General features: G+C 49.5%; 1 long non-coding RNA gene across 1 annotated transcript; it reads right to left on the reverse strand.

Moving 5' to 3' along the window:
• Nucleotides 1-653: 653 nt before the first annotated feature.
• LOC123391593 lies at nucleotides 654-4,662 on the reverse strand. The gene is made up of 2 exons (XR_006606285.1): nucleotides 3,950-4,662; nucleotides 654-837 (listed from the first exon to the last, which is right to left on the reverse strand). It is a non-coding gene; the product is annotated as an uncharacterized LOC123391593 (long non-coding RNA).
• Nucleotides 4,663-5,563: the final 901 nt, after the last annotated feature.

Below are 5,563 nucleotides of genomic sequence, written 5' to 3' on the forward strand. Positions count from 1 at the left end.
AGCTGGACCCCATGACCTGGGGAAGAAGGAGGGCTCTGCTGCAGAAGGGATTGGGAAAAAAGGGCCTAAAAGGGGACAGAAGCATACACACCCAAATCCTCCTGCTGCTGCTGAGGAAGGGATGGGTCTCCTTTCGGGGACCTCTGCCCTGCCCATCCCTCAACAGGGAAACTGTGGGAGGACTGTGGGGCATCATGGGTCTTACCACAAACACTGCCACCATCAGCTCCACTCAAGGCCCCCCTGTGGTTGGGGGGCAGCTGGTTAGGTGAAAACCCTGCACAAAAAGCTGGTTTAATGCAGGGCCTCCTCACCAGGCTCTCAGGGCCTCACAAGACACTTCATTCTCTGCTCACTGTCACAGTAGACCACTGCATAGGGACAGCCACCTGTCCTGCTGATCACTACCCCCCTAAACAAGAGGGTGCCATGTGCTCAAGAGGATCTGTCACCAGAGTTAATACAAACACCATCAGATCTAAATTCAACCTGGGCCCCCTCCCCAGAAAGTCCCTTGCAGTAGAAGTACCACGAAGGGTAATCTTGCTCTATCCTCCATTCCCCACTGCTGCCAGGGTGTTATCTGTCTGAAGGCTTCACCCTGTGCCCTCGAAGGAGAGGGACTGTAGGTCCCCCTGAAGGGAGATGCTGACACAGAGACAGAACCATGAACAGTTTATTGGGGAGATACCAGGAGAGACAAAGCACAGGGTACAGGATGGGCAGGGAAAGCATTCAGACCACCAGGAAGAAACATTCATATCTTGACTAGATATAAACTCATTGGAGCCTGGTTGTTGGAGGTCAAGGAAGTCTTCAGATTACAGAATGATTACCCTGTAAGGCAAAAGGATTTGGGTTAGTACAATGGGAACTTATGTTTTCCTAAATGCTCTCTGCCTTCCATACTGTATCTGAGGCCTTGGATGAACACTTGGGTGTGTGGCCACATCTGTGAGTCTGTATGTAATAGACAATAACTGTCTTCACATCTCACATAGAAATATCTGATTGTACCTGTTCTCTTAACTATATTTTACTACATTGTGGCTAGGACCTGACATTTAATAGAAAAAAGGGGGCTCTTTGCCTTGTCTTTAAAATGAGAATTGCCACTACCGGGGCTGAGGTATTACACTCTTAGTGTATTTTATGGACTTAAACAAACACTTTTTGATGCTCATTGGCATGGAGCTATTTTCATTTAAACAGTGAGAATGGTGAATGGTCAGAGCCTAGATTCTTTGCCAATTATTATTATTATTTTTTCTTTTTGAGACAGAGACAGAGAAAGCACAAACTTGTGAGTGAAGAGGGATGGGGGAGAAGTGAGGGAGAGAGAGAATCTCAGATAGGCTCCACACTCAGCACCGAGCCCGACTTGGGCCTCAATCTCAAAAGCTCGAGATCATGACCTGAGCAGGAATCAAGATTCTGCTGCTTAACCCACTGAGTCGCCCAGGGGCCCCAGCAGGTTCTTTATGTACTTCAACTCCTATTGTTCTAGTGACCTCAGAATCCAATATGTTCTCTCTATGACAGATTAAAATAAAAGCTGAGGCCCTGAGAAGGCCCCACTGAGAGCTGGTATTTGGACTGAGAAATCTGGAATACAGGCAAATCTGGACACTGGGACTGAAGTCCCAGAGAAGTGCACAGCTATAGGCAGGGTGGTGACGCAGATGCGGAGGCCTGGTGACAGGGCTCCAGCTAGGGCTGCTCCTGGCCAACCCTGACTCTCCCACTAACAGTCTGACTCGGGCTGAGGCCAGGGCGGCCACCATTCACTGGTTCTCCATCTTGTCTTCATGTTTTCTCGCTGCTGGACTTAAAGTCAGCCAGACAAGAATCCCCAAAGGCCAAGTTAAATTTCCAAATCTCCACAACACTCTTTCACATGGTTCAGAATTTTCAGAAATTCAGGGAAAACAACGCTCTTCACAGACTATGAGTGAAGGGATTCATGGCAAAAACGACATTCTGAGACAAATAACGGGCGTGATCCACACTGTGTGAGTGAACACATGCTGCAGTCGGTGTGGACGGCATGGTGTCTTCACACTCACTCTCAAGCTGCTGGCCTGCCGGGAACGGCCTCACCCTCCCTGAGAGAAGCCCAGCCTCTCCCTGAGCACCTCGGGCCTTCTGGGCATCCACAACCTCCTGTTTCTGTGTGACTCAGGGCTCCCTCCCTTCTTTCTGGATACATCTCTAGTTCTTCCCTTATACAGAAACACACGGTCTATGTCCTGTCATCAGTGTGTCCCTCCCTTCTCTCAGACACACACCTTCAATTCCTCACATTAAGGCCTTATCCCTCCTGGAGCACAGAGCATCATCTCCATACCATATGTGTGTGATACCTGCTGTGCCCAGCATTCGGAGAAGGGCAGGTCTCTGCCACCACAAGGAACCTACAACCCTCTCAGTATGACTGGAAGACAAGGTCCATCAATTCTAAGTACAGAACAACCAGAAGAAAGTTACCATGTCTTTAGCAGTCTTCACTCCCTCATGACACGAGAGGCCTGTGGGCAGCACCGCTGGTCCTTGTGGAGGACGCTCCAGCATCTGTATCTGACCCACACCATGGAAAAGACAGAAGCTTCTCCACCTGGAAGTGACTGAGCAACATTCCAGCAAACCCTCTACACCTGCCTCCGGCATCTGCCACTTTTTCTTTCATTCTCACCTCCCAGACCAGACAAGAGCATTATCCACAAGTTTCTAAGCTACAGAGGACAAGGGCAGACCCCTACGCTAATGAACAATGAAGGGACCACTTCCCTGTGTCAGGCGTTTATACAACTAAGGAAATGACAGCTTAAACCCTACACACTGCAGATGAAGTGAGAGGTGTTTCATCCCTCCCAGAACAACGTATGCGGATGCAGGATGTGTACGACGGTAACAGACAGATGTCTGCCATTGTGCAAGGGAGACACTTCCTTTCCAACAATGGCAACTGCCCACTGCTTAGTGTGCGCAAATAGCCAGGCACAAGCACGTGTGTCCTGAAGAACTTCAGAATCATACAGCGTCCCCAGCCTGGTTTCCCCTTGAATGTCAAGCCCTGAACACAAACTCTGCCTTTGCTCCACTGACACAACCAGAAGGTGATGATCTGGAAATAGACGCCTGTAAGCTCTGCATGAAGACTTGCCACTTTGAACGGGAAACGACCACACACAGACCCCAGGATATACCCAACACACAGAGGTCAGGACACTGTGCTGCCCAGAGAGGAACAGGACTCCAGAAATGGGTACAACTGAAAACGCCCCAGCATTTACTTGGTTCTTCTCTGGGACCTTCTTGAGCATGGTGCTGCTATTGTCCCCTTGAGCTCCACAGGCTTCTGATTGGGACCAAAGGCCGAGAAGGGACAGAGGTGGTTTCAGACTGACGATCACACAGGATTCAAGCCAACCCTCTACCCCTGCCCCAGCCTATTCCCCTCTCTCCTTCCGGAGGGTCCACTGTGTTTCTCACAGGACTCCCCGGACCCCTGTGGACGAAGGCAGGAACTGTCCATCACCCTCGCAGATACAACCACTCTTCCTGGGACATATGTTTCCAGAACTAATCTATAATGCTGGACAACTGGGGGTCTCCACATGTGAGACTGATGTGAAGGTTGTGCTTCGTCCAGCCCAGAGCCCAAAACATCGTGTCTGTGTAGTGCACCTGGGCAATGCTTCTATGTCTGTCCTCTGTGGAATGTCACTTTTCTGCTCCATAGTAGATGCCTGCTGCCCAGTTCTGTATGGTGAACCAGACAGTCCATGAGATGGACGTCAGACAAAGTGGAGGAATGTTACCATGTCCTCACTTGGGCTTATTGCTGCATTGCAAAGCCTTGTGGTACCACCTCTCCATCCTCTCCACCGACAGAAGTGGTTCAACTATGAATAAGCTCTATGACCCATGTCAATTCAGATCATCTCACCTTGTGGTGGAGGAACGAAGTGTGGCCGAGGCCCCCATGTCCACCACTGTGGAGGTGGATGAGGAGGAGGGAAGTCTGGTACATTCCACCCCATGTGGTAGGGCATACGGAGGAGCCCTGGGCAATGAGGGAACTCTCTCACACCTCTAGCAACCTGCAGAACAGACAAGAAAATATTTTAGCAAAACAGACAAAAGTTGCAACACCAAGAAAAGAAACCAAAAGAAAGAGCTCCCAGCATCCGGCTCCTTCTCCAATACCACCTTCCAGGAGAGCTGCATCATGCTAGAAAACTTACATGTCCCTCCCAGCTGGGGCCAGTACAATGAGGGGGGAGACGGCAATGGCTGTTACAGGAATAGCCTGTCACCACACATCACTGCCCATGTCGGCCCACATTATCCAGCAAGAAGTAGTGTCTTCAAGATGAAAAAGGATCATTGCAAACTAAAGCAGCACATTCCAGACACGGAGGCATCGACATCCTGAACAATACTTCCTCTATCCTCCTCAGACACCAGAGAAGATTTTGCTTTGGGCCGAATAAAGAGAATGTGACGAAACTGAATGCCCCTTCTCCACAAAGTTTCTGAGCCACTTGAGGGGAATCGTTGGCGTATAAGTCCCTGACTCTCCCCACGCTGCCTCGCTCCTGACAAAGGGGTCCTCTACTCTCTACAGTTTCTGTCCATGGCTACAAAGACACTTGAGGAATTAGGGACTTGTGGTCTGACAGGGGCACTCGAAAAGTGTTGTCCGAGGAACATGATATCAAAAACCTTTATTTACACTGAGCAGCTGTGCTTGTCTTTTTTTTTTTTTTTAAGATTTTATTTGACAGACAGAGATCAGAAGCAGGCAGAGAAGCAGAGAGAGGAAGGGAAGCAGGCTCTCTGCTGAGCAGAGAGTCTGATGTGGGGCTTGATCCCAGGACATAGGATCATGACCTGAGCCTAAGGAGAGGCTTTAATGCATTGAGCCACACGGGCATCCCCTGTGGTTGTCTGAAAACACAGTCATTTGGAAATTTCAACCTACTGAGTTCCAGAGTCATTTTGTACAATGGGAAATGAAGATGGGAAGGCCATATGAGAGAATTCACAAAAGGGTATATGCTTCCCAGTGGAAAACTCCACACGTGTGATGAGAAAAGAAATCAACTCTCACAGTAACTTAGGACCCAATGACCTGCTCCTGGAAACCCAGCTGAAGGGCTGGGAGGCAGTGATCACGCATGTAATCACTGATGTCCCCCTTCAGAACGTGTGACCCAGTGTGCGATTATGACAGTGCACATAAGAGCTTTGACACTTCAAAATACTTGTAGAAAGGGTCTTAAGTGGGCTGGTTCTGCAAGGCACGTTTTCCAGCAGAAGTAAAATGGAGATGACTTGTGAAACATGCCCTGAGAACATTGCAGACTGCAAAGGAGACAGTATAAAATGCAGAGAGAGTTTTCCCCAGTTTCCGTTTGTGAGGATTACCAGACCCATCTATCCCCAGCATGAGCACAACACCAGTGCACCTGAACGTAACCTAAAGGGAGTCGGGCTGGCCAGAGGACTTCACTGTGGAGGGAGGGGCCCTCCTCCCCCAGTTACTTCCCCGGAGTGC

This window comes from Mustela putorius, unplaced genomic scaffold (genome assembly GCF_011764305.1).
Source record: "Mustela putorius furo isolate JIRA1106 unplaced genomic scaffold, ASM1176430v1.1 tig00000250_pilon_pilon_pilon, whole genome shotgun sequence".
In the NCBI taxonomy this organism is placed as follows: Eukaryota; Metazoa; Chordata; class Mammalia; order Carnivora; family Mustelidae; genus Mustela; species Mustela putorius.